The sequence below is a fragment of the Tursiops truncatus genome, chromosome 7 (genome assembly GCF_011762595.2).
Source record: "Tursiops truncatus isolate mTurTru1 chromosome 7, mTurTru1.mat.Y, whole genome shotgun sequence".
In the NCBI taxonomy this organism is placed as follows: Eukaryota; Metazoa; Chordata; class Mammalia; order Artiodactyla; family Delphinidae; genus Tursiops; species Tursiops truncatus.
The window spans coordinates 34,627,532-34,646,112 of NC_047040.1; the positions used below are offsets into that span (position 1 = coordinate 34,627,532).

The window sequence follows — 18,581 nt, forward strand, 5'->3', positions numbered from 1 at the left end:
CCACTGTCCCAAATCTACTACAGGATCTTTGTACTGCTGGGTTTCCATTGAATAGGACTCAGTTTCTGCTGCCAGGTGGAATAGAGCTTGAGATAGAATTTAAACATATATATTTACATATATATATATATATAATCACTATATATACATATAGTAAATGAATGTATAAAATATATTACAGTTGTGTAATAGCTAACCTTTATTCAGTACTCAAGTATATGCTGAGTGAAAGGCTCCCCTGTATTAGCTCATTTAATATTTGTGATAATCTTTTTATTTTTTAACATCTTTATTGGAGTATAATTACTTTACAATGTTGTGTTAGTTTCTGCTGTATAATGAAGTGAATCAGCTATATGTATACATATAACCCCATATCCCCTCCTTCTTGCATCTCCCTCCCACCCTCCCTATCCCACCCCTCTAGTCACAAAGCACTGAGCTGATCTCCCTGTGCTATGCAGCTGCTTCCCACTAGCTATCTATTTTACATATGGTAGTGTCTATATGTCAAAGTTACTCTCTCACTTCGTCCCAGCTTACCCTTCCCCCTCCCCCATCATCAACTCCACTCTCTTCGTCTGCATCTTTATTCCTGTCCTGCCCCTATGTTCATCAGAACCTAGGTTCTTTTTATTTTTTCTAGATTCCATATATATGTGTTAGCATACGGTATTTGTTTTTCTCTTTCTGACTTACTTCACTCTGTATCTGTGCATTAATTTTTTTTAACATCTTTATTGTAGTATAATTGCTTTACAATGGTGTATTAGTTTCTGCTTTATAACAAACTGAATCAGTTATACATATACATATATTCCCATATCTCTTCCCTCTTGCGTCTCCTTCCCTCCCACACTCATGTGCATTAATTTTGTATCCTGAAACCTTACCAAATTCATTGATTAGTTCTAGTAGTTCTCTGGTGGCATCTTTAGGATTTTTTATGTATAGTATCATATCATCTGCAAACAGTGACAGTTTTACCTTTTCTTTTCTAATTTGGATTCCTTTTATTTCTTTTTCTTGTCTGATTGCTGTGGCTAAAACTTCCAAAACTATGTTGAATAATGGTGGTGAGAGGGGGCAACCTTGTCTTGTTCCTGATCTTAGTGGAAATGGTTTCAGTTTTTCACCATTGAGAACGATGTTGGCTGTGGGTTTGTCATATATGGCCTATATTATGTTGAGGTAGGTTCCCTTTATGCTCATCTTCTGGAGAGTTTTTATCATAAATAGGTGTTGAAATTTGTCAAAAGCTGTTTCTGAGTCTACTGAGATTATCATATGGTTTTTATTCCTTAATTTGTTAATGTGGTGTATCACATTCATTGATTTGCATATATTGAAGAAACCTTGCATCCCTGGGATAAACCCCACTTGATCATGGTGTATGATCCTTTTAATGTGCTGTTGAATTCTGTTTGCTAGTATTTTGTTGAGGATATTTGCATCTATGTTCATCAGTGATTTGGCCTGTAGTTTTCTTTTTTGTGACATCTTTGTCCGGTTTTGGTATCCGGGTGATGATGGCCTTGTAGGATGAGTTTGGGAGTGTTCCTCCCTCTGCTATATTTTGGAAGAGTTTGAGGAGGATAGGTGTTAGCTCTTCTCTAAATGTTTGATAGAATTCGCCTGTGAAGCCATCTGGTCCTGGGCTTTTGTTTGTTGGAAGATTTTTAATCCCAGTTTCAATTTCAGTGCTTGTGATTGGTCTGTTCATATTTTCTATTTCTTCGTGGTTCAGTCTCGGAAGGTTGTGTTTTTCTAAGAATTTGTCCATTTCTTCCAGGTTGTCCATTTTATTGGCATAGAGTTGCTTGTAGTAATCTCTCATGATCCTTTGTATTTCTACAGTATCAGTTGTTACTTCTCCTTTTTCATTTCTAATTCTGTTGATTTGAGTCTTCTCCCTTTTTTTCTTGACGAGTCTGGCTAATGGTTTATCAATTTTGTTTATCTTCTCAAAGAACCACCTTTTAGTTTTATTGATTTTTGCTGTTGTTTTCTTCATTTCTTTTTCATTTATTTCTGATCTGATTTTTATGATTTCTTTCCTTCTGCTAACTTTGGGGTGTTTTTTTTTTTTCTTCTTTCTCTAATTGCTTTAGATGTAACATTAGGCTGTTTATTTGAGATTTTTCTTGTTTCTTGAGGTAAGATTGTATTGCTATAAACTTCCCTGTTAGAACTGCTTTTGCTGCACCTCATAGGTTTTGGGTCATCGTGTTTTCATTGTCATTTGTTTCTAGGTATTTTTTGATTTTCTCTTTGATTTCTTCAGTGATTGCTTGGTTATTTAGTAGTGTATTGTTTAGCCTCCATGTGTTTGTATTTTTTATAGTTTTTTTCCTGTAATTGATATCTAGTCTCATAGTTGTGGTTGGAAAAGATACTTGATACATTTTCAATTTTTTAAAATTTACTAAGGCTTGATTTGAGACCCAAGATATGATCTATCCTGGAGAATGTTCCATGAGCACTTGAGAAGAAAGTGTATTCTGCTGCTTTTGGATGGAATGGCCTATAAATATCAATTAAGTCTATTTGGTCCAATGTGTCATTTAAAGCTTGTGTTTCCTTACTTATTTTCATTTTGGATGATCTGTCCATTGGTGAAAGTGGGGTGTTAAAGTCCCCTACTATTATTGTGTTACTGTCAATTTCCCCTTTTATGGCTGTTAGCATTTGCCTTATATATTGAGATGCTCCTGTGTTGGGTGCATAAATATTTACAATTGTTATATCTTCTTCTTGGATTGATCACTTGATCATTATGCAGTGTCCTTCTTTGTCTCTTGTAATAGTCTTTATTTTAAAGTCTATTTTGTCTGGTTTGAAAATAAAAAGACAAAAATTATAAACCATTCAAACAATAAGTAGAGAGAGAGTGTGACTATAGAAACATCAAACAACATTTCAAGAAAGAAGTATACAATTCAGAGCAAAAAAAGAAAGAAGTATTACCAAAAATAATGATAAATGCGACAATTTATCAGAAATACTTAAAAATCCTAAAAGTGATTTATTTAATAACAGGACTTCAAAATACAGTGTTAAAGTCCATACCCCAACAACAACAACAACAACAAAAATGTCTATTTTGTCTGATATGAGTATTGATACTCCAGCTTTCTTTTGGTTTCCATTTGCATGGAATATCTTTTTCCATCCCCTCACTTTCAGTCTGTACGTGTCCCTAGGTCTGAAGTGGGCCTCTTGTAGACAGCATATATACAGATCTTCGGGTTTTTTTTTTTTTTTTTTTTTTTTCAGTACGTGGGCCTCTCACTGCTGTGGCCTCTCCCGTTGCGGAGCACAGGCTCCGGACGCGCAGGCTCAGCGGCCATGGCTCACGGGCCCTGCCGCTCCGCGGCATGTGGGATCTTCCCGGATCGGGGCACGAACCGGTGTCCCCCGCATCGGCAGGCGGACTCTCAACCACTGCGCCACCAGGGAAGCCCCAGATCTTGTTATTGTATCCATTCAGCCAGTCTATGTCTTTTGGTTGGAGCATTTAATACATTTACATTTAAGGTAATTATCGATATGTATATTCCTATTACCATTTTCTTAATTGTTTTGGGTTTGTTTTTGTAGGTCTTTTCCTTCTGTTGTGTTTCCTGCCTAGAGAAGTTCCTTTAGCATTTGTTGTAAAGCTGGTTTGGTGGTGCTGAATTCTCTTAGCTTTTACTTGTCTGTAAAGGTTTTAATTTCTCCGTCGAATCTGAATGAGATCCTTGTTGGGTAGAGTAATCTTGGTTGTAGGTTTTTCCCTTTCATCACTTTAAATATGTCCTACCACTCCCTCTGGCTGGCAGAGTTTCTGCTGAAAGATCAGCTGTTAACCTTATGGGGATTCCCTTGTATGTTATTTGTTGCTTTTCCCTTGCTACTTTTAATTTTTTTTCTTTGTATTTAATTTTTGATAGTTTGATTAATATGTGTCCTCGCATGTTTCTCCTTGGATTTATCCTGTATGGGACTCTTTGTGCTTCCTGGACTTGACTGACTATTTCCTTTTCCATGTTAGGGAAGTTTTCAGCTATAATCTCTTCAAATATTTTCTCAGACCCTTTCTTTTTCTCTTCTACTTCTGGGACCCCTCTAATTCCAATGTTGGTGTGTTTAATGTTGTTCCAGAGGTCTCTGAGACTGTCCTCAATTCTTTTCATTATTTTTTCTTTATTCTGCTCTGTGGTAGTTATTTCCACTATTTTATCTTCCAGGTCACTTATCCATTCTTCTGCCTCAGTTATTCTGTTATTGGTTCCTTCTAGAGAATTTTAAGTTGCATGGTGTTCATCTTTGTTTGCTCTTTAGCTCTTCTAGGTCTTTTTAAAAAGTTTCTTGTATTTTCTCCATCCTATTTCCAAGATTTTGCATCATCTTTACTATCATTACTCTGAATTCTTTTTCAGGTAGACTGCCTATTTCTTCTTCATTTGTTTGGTCTGGTGGGTTTGTACTTTGATCCTTCGTCTGCTGCTTATTTCTCTGTCTTATTATTTTGCATAACTTACTGTGTTTGGGGTCTCCTTTTCACAGGCTGCAGTTCGTAGCTTCTGTTGTTTTTGGTGTCTGCCCTCAGTGGGTAAGGTTGGTTCAGTGGCTTGTGTAGGCTTCCTGGTGGAGGGAACAGGTGCCTGTGTTCTGGTGGATGAGGCTGGACCTTGTCTTCCTGGTGGGCAGGGCTGTTTCCAGTGGTGTGTTTTGGGGTGTCTGTGAACTTAGTATGATTTTAGGCAGCCTCTCTGCTAATGGGTGGGGCTGTGTTCCTGTCTTGCTAGTTGTTTGGCATGGGGCATCCAGCACTGGAGCTTGCTGGCTGTTGGGTGGAGCTGGGTTTTAGCGTTGAGATGGAGATCTCTGGAAGAGATCATTGATTGATATTACATGGGGCCAGGAGGTCTCTGGTGGTCCAGTGTCCTGAACTTGGCTCTCCCACCTCCGAGGGTCAGGCCTGACACCTGGCTAGAGCACCAAGACCCTGTCAGCCACATGGCTCAGAAGAAAAGGGAGAAAAAAAGAAAAAATAATAATAAATAAAGATTTTAATTACTAAAATGAAAAATTAAAAAAATTTAAAAAGTAATAATAATAACAAAAAGAGAGCAACCAAACCAATACACAAATCCACCAATGATAACAAGTGCTAAAAACTATACTAAGATAAACATAAAAATCAGAAACAAATCAGTCTCAGACAGAAACCCCAAGTCTACAGTTGCTCCCAAAGTCCACTGCCTCAATTTTGGGATGATTGGTTGTCTATTCAGGTGTTCCACAGATGCAGGGTACATCAAGTTGATTGTGGAGATTTAATCTGCTGCTCCTAAGGCTGCTGGGAGAAATTTCCCTTCCTCTTCTTTGTTTGCACAGTCCCTGGGGTTCAGCTTTGGTTTTGGCCCTACCTCTGCATGTAGGTCACCCTCAGGCATCTGTTCCCCACCCAGACAGGAGGGTGGTAAAGAAGTGGCTGATTACAGGGCTCTTGCTCACTCATGCCTGGGGGAGGGGGGGGTACAGTAGTTATAATTGGAATGTGGGGCAGCCTGAAGCAGCAGAGGCCATCATGATGTTGCAACAGCCTGAGGCATGCCATGTGTGCTCCTGGGGAAGTTGTCCCTGGATCACAGGACCCTGGCAGTGGCAGGCTGCACAGGCTCCTGGCGCGGGGTGTGTGTGTGTGTGTGTGTGTGTGTGTGTGTGTGTGTGTGTGTGGGTGTGTGTGTGTTGACCTGTGCGTGCACACAGGATTCTTGGTGGCTGCAGCTGCAGTGTTAGCATTTTATAGCCGTCTCTGGTGTTCGTCTCTGGTGTCCGAGCTGATAGCTGCGGCTCATGCTGGTCTCTGGAGCTCATTTAGGTGGTGTTCTGCCTTCTGTGTGCAGACGGGGAAGGAATCCCCTCTCCTCACACACCCCAAAACAATGGTCTCTTGCCTCTTAGGCAGGTCCAGACTTTTTCCCAGACTCCCTCCCAGCTAGCTGTGGCGCACTAGCCCCCTTCAGGCTGTGTTCACGCAGCCAACCCCAGTCCTCTCCCTGGGATCTGACCTCCGAAGTCCAAGCCTCAGCTCCCAGCCCCTACTCGCCCTGGTGGGCGAGCAGACAAGCCTCTCGGGCTGGTGAGTGCCGGTCGGCAGCGATCCTCTGTGCGGGAATCTCTCCACTTTGCCCTCCGCACCCTTGTTGCTGCGCTCTCCTTTGTGGCTCTGAAGCTTCCCCCCTCCGACACCCGCAGTCTCCTCCCGCTAAGGGCCTTCCTAGTGTGTGGAAACCTTTCCTCCTCCACAGCTCCCTCCCACTGGTGCAGGTCCCATCCCTATTCTTTTGTCTCTGTTTTTTCTTTTTTCTTTTGCTCTACCCAGGTACATGGGGATTTTCTTGCCCTTTGGGAAGTCTGAGATCTTCTGCCAGGTGCAGTAGGTGTTCTGTAGGAGTTGTTCCACATGTAGATTTAGTTCTGATATATTTGTGGGGAGGAAGGTGATCTCCACATCTTACTCCTCCACCATACTGAAGGCCCCCCATTTTGATAATCTTTGAGGTAGGAATCAAATCTCCATTTTACAAATGAGGTTCTGAGGCACCCAGAGATAGTTACATGTTTTGTACAAGTGAGTCTGTGCCCTATGAGATTCCTATTTGTAATTTTTCATCCTTGTTTCCTCAGCCACCTGTGAGACAGAGAATAATTCTCAGTTTCCTTGGAATGCTGGAATAGTCTACCCTAACAGAGTAATAAAGTTCTCACTGCCTGTGAAATAGAAACTATTGCAGCTTTTAAATGTCATGGTAATTCATCCCCTAGCTTTTATCCATCACGTTTTTAAAAATTGTATGGCCTGACTCTGGGTGCCTTCTAGCCCCTCGCTGGGTTGGCTTAGTTTCACCACTGATGGAACCTGCTTGGTTGAAAGACCCAGAACCACCCTCCTGAGATGTGTTGGCAATTCCAGGTCCAGGTTATTTTGACATCTTTTTCAAGCAGATGGAGCTGCAGTGTCTCCCTGGTGAGTAGAAATGTGTATATATAGAACACCAACTGTTCCTTAAGATTTAATAGCACAGAGTTCCTTCCAGGGCTTGTTTGAGCTTGTAATAATACAGAGATATGGTTTCTCCTACCATGTGAAAATGGGCAGTTATCCCTTGGAGTTAGATATTTCTTGAGGTCTTGCCTTATCAGTAGGCATGGATCTTGTTTGCTCAAAGATGTAAAACTATGGACTTCTCATCCTCCCTGGAAATGCAGGTCATGTTGGGAGCTGGGCTGCATCACAGGCCTGGAGATTTCATGGAACCACCCTCTGGAGTCTAAAAGCATACAGCTGTTGAAACACACACATGCCACTTGTCCATGTGTAGCAAATCAAACACCCAGACAGAAATAAGGCCCCTTAGGACAGAATTGTTTAAAGGGTACTGCTTCCCTCAAACATTTCCATAGCTTTTGCCTATAATTCACAATCTGTACTTGATGTTGTTGTTTTTGAATTCTGGTTCATCTATGCAATGGAGCCCTCGGTTCTGCCCACCAAGTGCCTGGCCAAGAATCCCATAGCATTCTTCTGCCATGCAGTTGCTCTCTACCCCAGGAGCTAAGACAAACGGGCACATGGAGGGCTGGATAACACTGCCCTTCTCTTCTTCCGGTCAAAAACGGAGGTGTGGCCTCTCTGCCACTCCCCGCTCCCTACCCGGCACCTCCTGTGCCCGCTGGCTCACCTGCATCTCCAGCTGGGCCCTGCTATAGGGCATTTCTATTTCTATTAGACATTGTCTGTTGTCATTGTAACAAAACGGGCTGTTTTTTAAGGCTTCTGGCTTCCGCGGTGTGACAGGGCAAAGACTGATGCAGTAGGTGAGTCCTTCCCACCCCTTCCTCCTTCCTCCTCTCTACCCCTCACAGGGAGGGGCATTTCCCCCTCCCCATGGGTCTCTGTGCTTCCCTTCCTGGAGAACAAGCAGGTTAATGGTGGGGAGGAAACAAAAGGAAGAAAGAGTTGGGGAAGACAGACAAGCCAGACTAGGGTTAGATAGGTGGGTTTGCAGTAAGGGCAGTTAGTTGCAGGGCTTGACTGAATTAGGAGGAAACAGGCTTTCTGGAGGTGTGATGAGTTACAGATTTCAATGAACATTCTTCAGGAGACACAAAGACTGGAAAACACACTAACATTATTTTTGGCTACCAGACTGTATTTCTTAATGCCGCTTGGTACATGGATCCATGGGAACTGGAATCTGCTGGTACACAAACTTGGTCAGCCAGGACCAGAACATTTATTTGGATCCTAGTGTACTTTGCTGGAGGGACAACCAGTCATGTTCCATGGGCGGACCCTGTGAGAGTAGCACTGTCCATTACAGGCACTTTCAGCTCAAATCCCCTCTCCTCCATCTCAGGACCTACCTGCCTGCGACTCTAGGATTCTGCCCTCTGCTGGGCTGACGTACCCCAGTTTAGAGGGCCACGAAATGTTTTCTTTTCTTTTAAAATCAGAAGAAAAAATGAATATAAACCACCCTGGATGATACTTTTGTACCAATTCAGCCATAAAATATAATTTCTAATATTTGTTTATGGAGGAAGGAGCCCCCAAAGGCAAAAGTCCCCCAAACAGGCCCCATCTTGCACCACCTGCCCCAGTCACAGGGCCCACTACGATCAGGGCAGGTTGAATTCAGAAGTGAAATATGTGCAGCATGGCTTGCCCACAGCCCTAAGCCAGTTCTTCAACTTTGCTTTTAATAAAATTGGTATAGTAATTTGGTCTTCATCTGTTTAATTCCTCTATCTGTCGCTCAGTTGTCCTGAAATCAGGCAGCCTCTTCAAACCCCAGCACAGCAGCTCATCATTTCAGTCTCACATTCCCAGCTTAGTTCACTAGGTCAAACCCATTATTTTCACAAACTTGTATATGGCTAATGTTATTCTTGACACCTTTTTGATTCAACTAAATTTACCCAAATAAGAGCTTCACTGTGGTCACATGGACTCCTATGGTTTGGGTGTCACTCTAGCATGCGGAGCACCCAGATAGGTATGAGCCTTTTGGGATCCGACTCAGTAAAGGAGTCTCTGTATTTGGTTGTGGGCACCATAACTTTGACTCTAACAGCCAGGTTGAGAGCCTCCCAAAATAGACTTCTGTTTTCCGTTCTAGTCCCTCAGACTTGCTTCCACACTGCAACTGGAAGGATCCGTTGAAAACACAAATCTGAATATGTCAATGTCAACTGCGTGTGCCTAAACCCCTCAGTGACCTGCACTGTATTTGGAAGAAAGCAAAGATGCTAACATGGTCCTGCCTGGCAGGCTCTCCAACCCACTGACATGCTCCCTGCACAGGCCTTCTCCCAGTCGCTGGCTCACACCCCTCATTTCCCACCGCAGAGCCTTCAAGCATGCTCTGCTTGAAGCACCAACTGCAGCACCAACTTGCAGCACCATCTGCTGCAGTTCTTGCCTAGGCAACATCCCCTTATCCTCAGGGCGTGGCATTGCTGTTGCTCTCTCAGAAAGCTGCCGGACTCCCAAGTCTCAAAGTCCCTTATATTATCTTCACTGACCATTTCATATTTCTTCTGAGCACTTAACAAAGCTTGCAATGACATTTGTGTGATTACTCGGTTAATGTCAAGTCTCTCCTAGGATCATAAACTCCATGCGGGCAGGGTCTGTCTTGTTCACCATGTGTTTCCAATGTCTAGCACAAAGCCTGGTTCACCTATGACTTTATAAAGACAAAATGGATGCTCTTTTAAAAAGAATGACTAGGGGCTTCCCTGGTGGCGCAGTGGTTGAGAGTCCGCCTGCCGATGCAGGGGACGCAGGTTCGTGCCCCGGTCCGGGAAGATCCCACATGCCGCGGAGCGGCTGGGCCCGTGAGCCATAGCCGCTGAGCCTGCGCGTCCGGAGCCTGTGCTCCGCAACGGGAGAGGCCACAACAGTGAGAGGCCCACGTACCGAAAAAAAAAAAAAAAAAAAAAAAAGAATGACTAAATTCATACTGTAATGAGCTTTATCCTGAAGATTTTAGAGTGGGTCTATCCTGTTCTTTCGTACTAAAGAACTGATAACAAGCCTATCCACTGTGGCTCAGACGATGGTCTGTGTTCTTTCTGGACCCTCTTCTGGGTGATCTATGCTGTTCTTGTCCTGCTAGGAGTCCCACTACTTATTTCAGGGCTTTCAGTGCTCATCACAGACAGTTGCTAACTTTTACATAGGCACTTGCTCAAAGAAAAGTCTTTAAGTACAAAATCCCTTTCAGTGATTTCTACTGAAGTCTTGGCCTCTCTCCAATTTGCTTCACAACTTTCTAGACGGCTATTTAATTTTTTAATGAAAAGGACTGCACAATGCTGTGGCTTTGTTTAACTTGAGCGTCCTGTGTCTGTGTTCTCTTTGGTAGCTTCATTCTCTCTGCAGGACCGGCAATGCCGCCATGTCTCTGCACTGGTGAAGGCACCTGCATTCTGGAATGACAATAAGAGTTCATTTTTATTGAGTGCTCACTATGTGCCAGGCGCTGTTCTAAGTATTAGCTTATTTATTCCTCAGATCAATCTAATGAGGCAAGGACTGTTATAGTACCCGTTTACAGGTCCAAAACACCAAGGCATGAGAGTTTAAGAAACTTGCCCAAGGTCATACTCTAGAAGTAGGAAAGCCAGGACTCAAACCCAGGCAGCCTCGCTCCAGCATCCTGGCTGGTCACCACTAAGCACTTCTCTTTACAGAACGGTTTCTTTCGGCCCTTGCCTGGTACAGTTTTCAGTTTCTTTTTCCTACCAAGATGCTTTTCAAGAACCACTGAATCTACTGCAGAAAACAGCCAGGCTGGCTTAAACATGTTTGGCCTAAATTCTCTTTGCTCCAGAGCACAAGGATAAACGCCACCACTCTCGTCTCGTGGTCATGGGTCCTCAGGACGCACGGCGGCGCTCTTTCTTTACAAGGATGCCCTGGAGGGAGAACTGAGGATGGCTGCTGCTGGCCAGGTCATTGTCCCCTGGTCCTCGCGAGCGGGTCCTGGCGGGGCTGGCTGGCTTGTCTGGGTCCTGGTCCTCCCCGCGCCGCGGCGTCAATGGCCCAACGGCCGCGATGCCCAGGGGCCTCGCGGGGCGGACCTTCGCGCGGCTGGTGCTCCGCGCGTGCGCGTCCGGACCTCCGCCCAGCCCCGCCCCGGCCCGGTGACCCCCGACCCGGTGGAGTCTCCCCGCCCGAGAAGCTCGGCCGCGCCCCGGACGTGGTGGGCGCACGACCACGCTCTCCATTGAGTCTTATCTGAGAAAGCAAAGCGTCCGTGTCCCGCGGGAAGTGTCGGTTGAGCAGGTAGCATTCATTCCTCGCTGGTCGCCAGGCGCTTCGCATCTCGGCGGGACCCTCGCCAGGCCTTTGCGGTCTCGGATTTATGGCAAGACGGGTGTTTGGGCACCGGGAGAGGCTGGTCAGAGTGGCCAGTGGCTCCAGACCGGGTCTGGGTGAGCTGCACATCGCTGAACGCTTCCCAGGCCGCAAACAGTTTGAGCCTGTGCGCGTTTTCCCCCGAAGTCGCCCAACGTTCCGCGGCTTATTTCCTGTGACCGCCTCTCCCGCCTGGCTGGCCTCATCCATGCCACTGCCAAGTGACATTTGCCCATCAGCCCGCAGACCGGAGTCCATGGCTCCTCACCCGAGTTTTGAGACCCTCAGCCCCCCTGGAGTTAGGGGCACATTAATCGAGGCTTGCTGGGGTTCATCCACTGCAGGGGTGTGATCTTGTGCTTTTCAGGCTAGCGGAGGAGAGGGTTTTTGTTTTAAGTAGGTGTGTAATGGGGGACTTTTCAGGGCCTTTCAGATCTTGCTGTCTAGTGGTCGCCCCCTTCCCCGTGGCAGGCGTTGGCTCTGCCTGAAGGTGTGTTCCTGCTCTGGCTGTGTGCCCAGACTCCAGCGCTCACCACTTCTTTCCAGGTGTTCAGTACTTCCTGGCTCTAATGACTAATTTGCACTGACTCATGAATCTGTCTGCGGCCCAGACCTCTTGCCAATCCTGAATTAACTGCCTGTTGGATAAACCCCTTGGCTGACTACCAGGCTATAAATCTAAAATCAAATTCTCCACCTTGCCTCTGAAAGCAGCTCCTCCTCCTGTGTTGTCTACTTCTGTTAAAGGCACTTCCTCCACTCACCTGAGTATAACCTCGGACTTACCTTGGACTCCTTCTCCCCTGCCCACCCTATCCTATCACCCCATCCTATCAGGTGGCAGAGGCCGATAATATCTATCGCTAGTATTTATTTAGCTGTTAATATGTGTCAGACTATGTTAAAGACTTCTACAGCCCAGCTCATTTAATGCAGGGTCTCTACTAGGTAGGTACCATTTTTTTCTCTAGTTGACAGGTACAGAAGCTGAGGCACCGACAGGTCAAAAACTTGCCTAAGGTTAAAAAACAAAATAGACATTTCTCCAAAGAAGATATACAGATTGCCAGCAAACACATGAGAGAATGCTCAACATCACTAATCATTAGAGAAATGCAAATCAAAACTACAGTGAGATATCATCTCACACCAGTCAGAATGGCCATCATCAAAAAATCTACAAACAATAAATGCTGGAGAGGGTGTGGAGAAAAGGGAACCCTCTTGCACTGTTGGTGGGAATGTAAATTGATACAGCCACTATGGAGAACAGTATGGAGGTTCCTTAAAAAACTACAAATAGAACTACCATACGACCCAGCAATCCCACTATTGGCCATCTACCCTGAGAAAACCATAATTCAAAAAGAGTCATGTACCACCATGTTGTTCATTGCAGCTCTATTTACAATAGCCAGGACATGGAAGCAACCTAAATGCCCATCAACAGATGAATGGATAAATAAGATGTGGCAGATATATACAATGGAATATTACTCAGCCATGAAAAGAAATGAAATTGAGTTATTTGTAGTGAGGTGGATGGACCTAGAGACTGTCATACAGAGTGAAGTAAGTCAGAAAGAGAAAAATAAATACTGTATGCTAACACATATATATGGAATCCAAAAAATAAAAATAAAAATGGTTCTGAAGAACCTCGGGGCAGGACAGGAATAAAGACGCAGATGTACAGAATGGACTTGAGGACATGGGGACGGGGAAGGGGAAGCTGGGACAAAGTGAGAGAGTGGCATGGACACTTATACACTACCAAATGTAAAATAGATAGCTAGTGGGAAGCATCCGCGTAGCACAGGGAGATAAGCTCGGTGCTTTGTGACCACCTAGAGGGGTGGGATAGGGAGGGTGGGAGGGAGAAGCAAGAGGGAGGAAACATGGGGATATATGTATATGTATAGCTGATTCACTTTGTTATAAAGCAGAAACTAACACACCAATGTAAAGCAATTATACTCCAATAAAGATGTTAAAAAAAAAAAAAACCACACAGCTAGTTTAAGTGGCAGAGCTGGGATTTGAACCTAGTCATCTGATTTTTTTTGGCTGCATTGGGTCTTTGCTGCTGCACGCAGGCCTCTCCTTGCAGTGGCTTCTCTTGTTGCGGAGCACAGTCTCTATGCACACGGGCTTCAGTAGTTGTGGCACGCAGGCTCAGTAGTTGTGGCTCACGGACTCTAGAGCGCAGGCTCAGGAGTCGTGGCCCACAGGCTTAGTTGCTCCACGGCATATGGGATCTTCCTGGACCAGGGCTCGAACTCGTGTCCCCTGCATTGGCAGGCAGATTCTTAACCACTGCGTCATCAGGGAAGTCCCAGTCACCTGATTTTATAAATTTATTTATTTATTTATGGTTGTGTTGGGTCTTTGTTTCTGTGTGAGGGCTTTCTCTAGTTGTGGTGAGCGGGGGCCACTCTTCATCGCAGTGCGCGGGCCTCTCACTGTCGCGGCCTCTCTTGTTGCGGAGCACAGGCTCCAGACGCGCAGGCTCAGTAGTTGCAGTCACCTGATTTTAAAGCCACTATATCGCAAACCTTTTCCAATAAGTTAGCGTTTTATGAATATCGCAGCTCAGCGATGGAGGCAGAAGAAATAAGACATGCCACCCACTCTAAGGCTTGCAGTCCAGCTGGGGATGAAGAGAGAACTGGAGGAGCAGACAGCTCTCAGTGTGCAGTCCCCAGCACGGGGAGGTTGGTATGGCCAGTGCTGTTTCCATGGCTGCTTCCCACTAGACTGAGTGCCTCGGGGCAGACATATCGTTACTGTGGTTCTCCCCGGGTGCCACACAATGCCTCACACAGAATGTGCTTGTGGAACTGACCCAAACTGCTAAATGGTGTTCAGACGACAGATGCGATAGCAGGGAAACTGGGGGCCAGTCAGTCTGGCTGGGGTCATTGGGAGGAGAGGAGACTTGAGGGATAGAATAAGGTTAGAGGTTGTTATAGACTGAATGTTTATGTCCAACCCCCTCCCCTGCCGATTTCTGTGTTGAGATCCTAACCCTCAAGCTGATGGTATTTGGAGGTGGGGCCTTTGGGAGGTGATTAGGTCATGAGGGTGAAGCCCACATGGATGAATTAGTGCTCATATAAAAGAGACCCCTGAGAGCTTCTTTACCCTTCTACCATGTGAGGTTACAGCAAGAAGACAACCGTCTATGAATTAGGAAGCAGGATCTCACCAGATACCAAATCTGCTGGCATCTTGATCTTGGACTTCCCAGCCTCCAGAACTGTGAGAATAAATGTTTGCTGTTTAAGTCTATGGTAATTTGTTATCACAGCCTGAATTGACTGAGACAGAGGTCCTTTCCCTTTGATGTTTTTCCTTCCCCTTCCCTCCCTTTCCCTCTCCTTCCCTCCCGATCCCCTTCCTGTCCTTTGTTCTCCCCTCCTCTCTTTCTTTCTTGGTATGCACTTTTAATTCTAGATCTTGTAAAAGTTTATTTCTTAAGCAAAGAATTTATCCTCCTTCCCCAGCCCCCTACATCCACTAAATCTCTTCTAACTACCAGTGCCTGTAAGTCTTGTCTTTTTTTCCTCAGGTTAAGGTGCAGTAGGGATTGTCCAGAGCAGTGCTGTCCAATACAAATGTAATGTGACCCACAGATGGAAGCCACATGTATATAATTAAAAAATTTCTAATAACCACATTAAGAAAAGTAAAACAGGTGAAATTCATTTTAATAATATGTTTTCCTTAACCCAATATAGCCAAAATATTATCATTTCAACATCTAATCATATAAAATTATTAATGAAGTATTTTACATTCTTCTTTTTTGTAACATGTTTTCAAAATCCAGTGTGTATTTTGCACTTCTAGCACATCTGTCTGGACTAGCCTCATGTCAAAGCTCAATAGCCACTTGTGGTTTATGTCTATGGTATTGGGCAATGCAGGTCATGCTGCTCTAAGGAAATGACCATGTGCAGCACACCTGGGGTAAGCAGAGGAGGCTGATTGTGGCTGAAGACTGCTGCACAGCTCGAAGGATCAAAGCCTGCCTGTAACCCGTTCAGGGCCCAGATAGGAAGCACCGTTTCTCAGTCCTTTAAAATGCATATGCCCTTCTGATAAATATAAAAATCTTATAGCTTCATATTTGAAAATGTAAAATGAGTAAGTTTTATTTTTGAAATGAAAGCATTCTATTTGTTGAACGTGTGAATTTACTTTTAAATTAACATATATCACCAGCCCCCATGCTCATTAGGCATCACTGAAGGAGCTGCAGAGAATTCACAGGAAGGAAGGACCTCACATCAGGTCTGCAAACCAATTCACACAGGCCATCCGAAGCAGCTCTGGCATGGCTGGACTGTTGCTTGTTAAAGTTGGGGCCAGGCCCCTCACCCTGTGAGATGCAACCACAGCATCTGTTATGGTGAAGAACATAGAAAACCCCAGAAATATTCCTGACTCGTCTAGGCCCTAGGGGTGGAGGAGAAAAAATTAAAAGGGAGGGTAATAAATAACATACCCTGGAACACCCAGCCCATGAAGGGTAGGCACAGTGACCTAGCTGATTTAGATAAGCACCTTAAGGTCCCCCTTTCTTCCATCTCTGGAGCCTGTAGCTGGCAGTCTGCTGGGGAAGCACAGAGCGGGATCTCTCTTGTTCGCTACTGTATCCTCCAGCCTGGCCCAGTGACTGGCCCACACAGGGGTGCAGTGAATGTTTGTAGAATAAATACACCACTGATTAAACATGTGTCAGTCCTGGCTGGCAGCCTCTGGCCTCTTCTAAATTGTTGCTTCCTGGGATTATTCTTTTTAAGATGAGGGTATTTTCAGCTGTCACTGTGAGCAGTTCCAGGGCAGCCCCGAATTCTGTTGCAGAGCTTGGCTTCTATTTGTGCAGGGAACTGTTTGGGCCCCGACGGAGCCTGTTCTGGAGGAGAGTAGGCCCAGGCAGTAACTCAGAAGCTGGCCGAGCTTGCAAGGTGTGAGTGGCTGGCTGAGGGCTGAGTGCGCATGTCCGAGGGGACTGTGTGGGTGAGGGTGGCCAAGCTGGCCAAAGTTTTAGGTATTACCTACAGCACAAACTCTCAAAGGATGAGGAGTGTTTAGAAACATCTTGCTTTTTGGATGACACGCCTAGTCAGGCCCATGTCAGAGACTTATTCTCTGTATGTATTCTGAATTAAGAAAATAATAGGTTTTTAAAAGCTTTTTCCAAAGTATAAACTTGGAGTACTATAATAATGAATCAGTGCTTTTACAGAGTAAGTATGCCCCTTCTCGGAGAGTCCAGTGTGTCCTCTTGGGGGGCAGTGCCTACCGTTGAGGGTCTCTGGGTTAGGTGTCCCCTGGCGTCTGTTCTAATTCTGATGGGGTATGTTTCTGGGTCCTTTCCAATTTCCAGTTGCCACTGACACCCCACCCTGTCCTCCCTTCCTCCTGCTAGGGGGTGTTCCTCTTTGGTATCTTTCTCTTATCCTTTAGTCTTCTGTCTACCCCCACTAAGGCCCTCCTGCTGCCTCAATCCCACCCCACTTCCCACACACAAGCCTGAACCCTGCTCCCTCACCACCAAGCTCCTTGTGTTGTTGTTTTTTTTTTTAATTTTTAAAAAAAATTTTATTTTTTGGCCATGCCTCGAGACATGTAGGATCTTAGTTCCCTGACCAGGGATCGAACCCATGCCCCCTGCAGTGGAAGCACAGAGTCTTAACCACCGGACCACCAGGGAAGTACTGCTCCTTGTGTTTTTACGTGTCTTTTTCTCAAGTTGAAATGTAAGCATCCCAGAACATGGGCCCTGTCCAAATGTGTCAGGGATACTCATTCATCCTGTCCTCTCTTGCGGGCCTTGTCTCTCATCCTGCTGGCTGCACAGGTTGACTCCTGCACAGGGGCTTTCAGGCAGTGGAAGCCCAGTTTGCTCCCCAGGCCCTGACCTGTGAGGGGCACATTGGAGGAAGGGAGCCTTTTCTAAGGTACCTGAAGATGCTCTATGGGCTAGAGTAACCTGCAGCGGTGACCAGAACCTACGTGACCCTGCTGTGATAGAGCTTAGATTCAGGTGGGGAGATCCAGTGGGGAAATAAGTAGACTCAGAAGTAAGCTTAGAACTGGGGCAGGGCAACAGATGAAAAATAAAAGGTGCTTAGAGACAGAACCGCTGTGGGCACCTAGATAAGGTGACAGGCAGAGCTGGCTTCCTGAAGAAGTGATACTTACAGTGACACCTAGGAGGCAAGAAGGTGCCAGTCGGGTGAGGGAGGGGAAATCCCAGGCAGAGGGGCAGTGTGATGGTTAAATTTATGTGTCAGTTTGGCTGGGCTATGGTGCCCAACTGTTTGGTCAAACGCTAGATGTTGCTGTGGAGGTATTTTGTAGATACGATTAACATCTACAGTCAGTCGACTTGTAAAGTAAAGGAGATTGCTTTGACACTGGGTGAGCCTCAAAATCAGCTGAAGGCCTTAAGAGCAAAAAACTGAGGTTTCCTGAAAAAGGAATTCTTCTGTCTCAAAACTGTAACATAGAAATCCTGCTTAAGTTTTTCTAGCCTGCTGGCCTGCCCTACAGACTTTAGACTTTTCACAGCCCTCACAATTGCATGAGCCAGTCCCTTAAAATAAATCTTTTTGTGCATATATATGTATGTATGTATATATGTATACTTTTGTAGGTATATATGTGTATCTATACATGTATGTGTGTATGCACGTTTACGTACATATGTATGTGGATGCATGCATGTAAGAATATATATATGCGCCATCATCACCCTGATCGATGCCGGCGGCATGTGCGAAGGCTTTGAGGAAGGGAAAAGCTGGGTCTGTTCAAGGAGCTGAAGAAGGCCACGTGGTCCTAGTGCAGTCATTGCGGCACAAGGATCCTTGGGAAGGGTTGGCAGGGCAGACCATGCAAGGCTTTGGCAATCACATTCAGAATTGCATAGTTTATTATCAGAACAAGGGAAGCCCTCGAAGGGTTTTTACTGTGAATTACATAACTTTTTCTCTACTCATGTATTCTTTAGCTAATCTGTTGCCTGACAGATCAGTTATACCTTAACTCACATTAATATGCCTAAGATATCCCTCAAGCAGTGAGTGACTAATGCTGGGAATTAGCAGGCAGGTGGGAGAGTTATTTTGGCCCAAGAAAACTTCAAGGG

At 45.1% G+C, this 18,581-nt stretch overlaps 1 long non-coding RNA gene across 1 annotated transcript in view; it reads right to left on the minus strand.

Annotated features, from left to right (window-relative positions):
• Positions 1-2,991: 2,991 nt before the first annotated feature.
• The window catches only part of LOC109550561 (uncharacterized), a 31,634-nt gene continuing 16,044 nt past the window's right edge, over positions 2,992-18,581 (minus strand). The window contains exon 3 of the long non-coding RNA XR_012333012.1: positions 2,992-5,005. This is a non-coding gene — a long non-coding RNA (uncharacterized lncRNA). The remainder of the gene's footprint in view (positions 5,006-18,581) is intronic.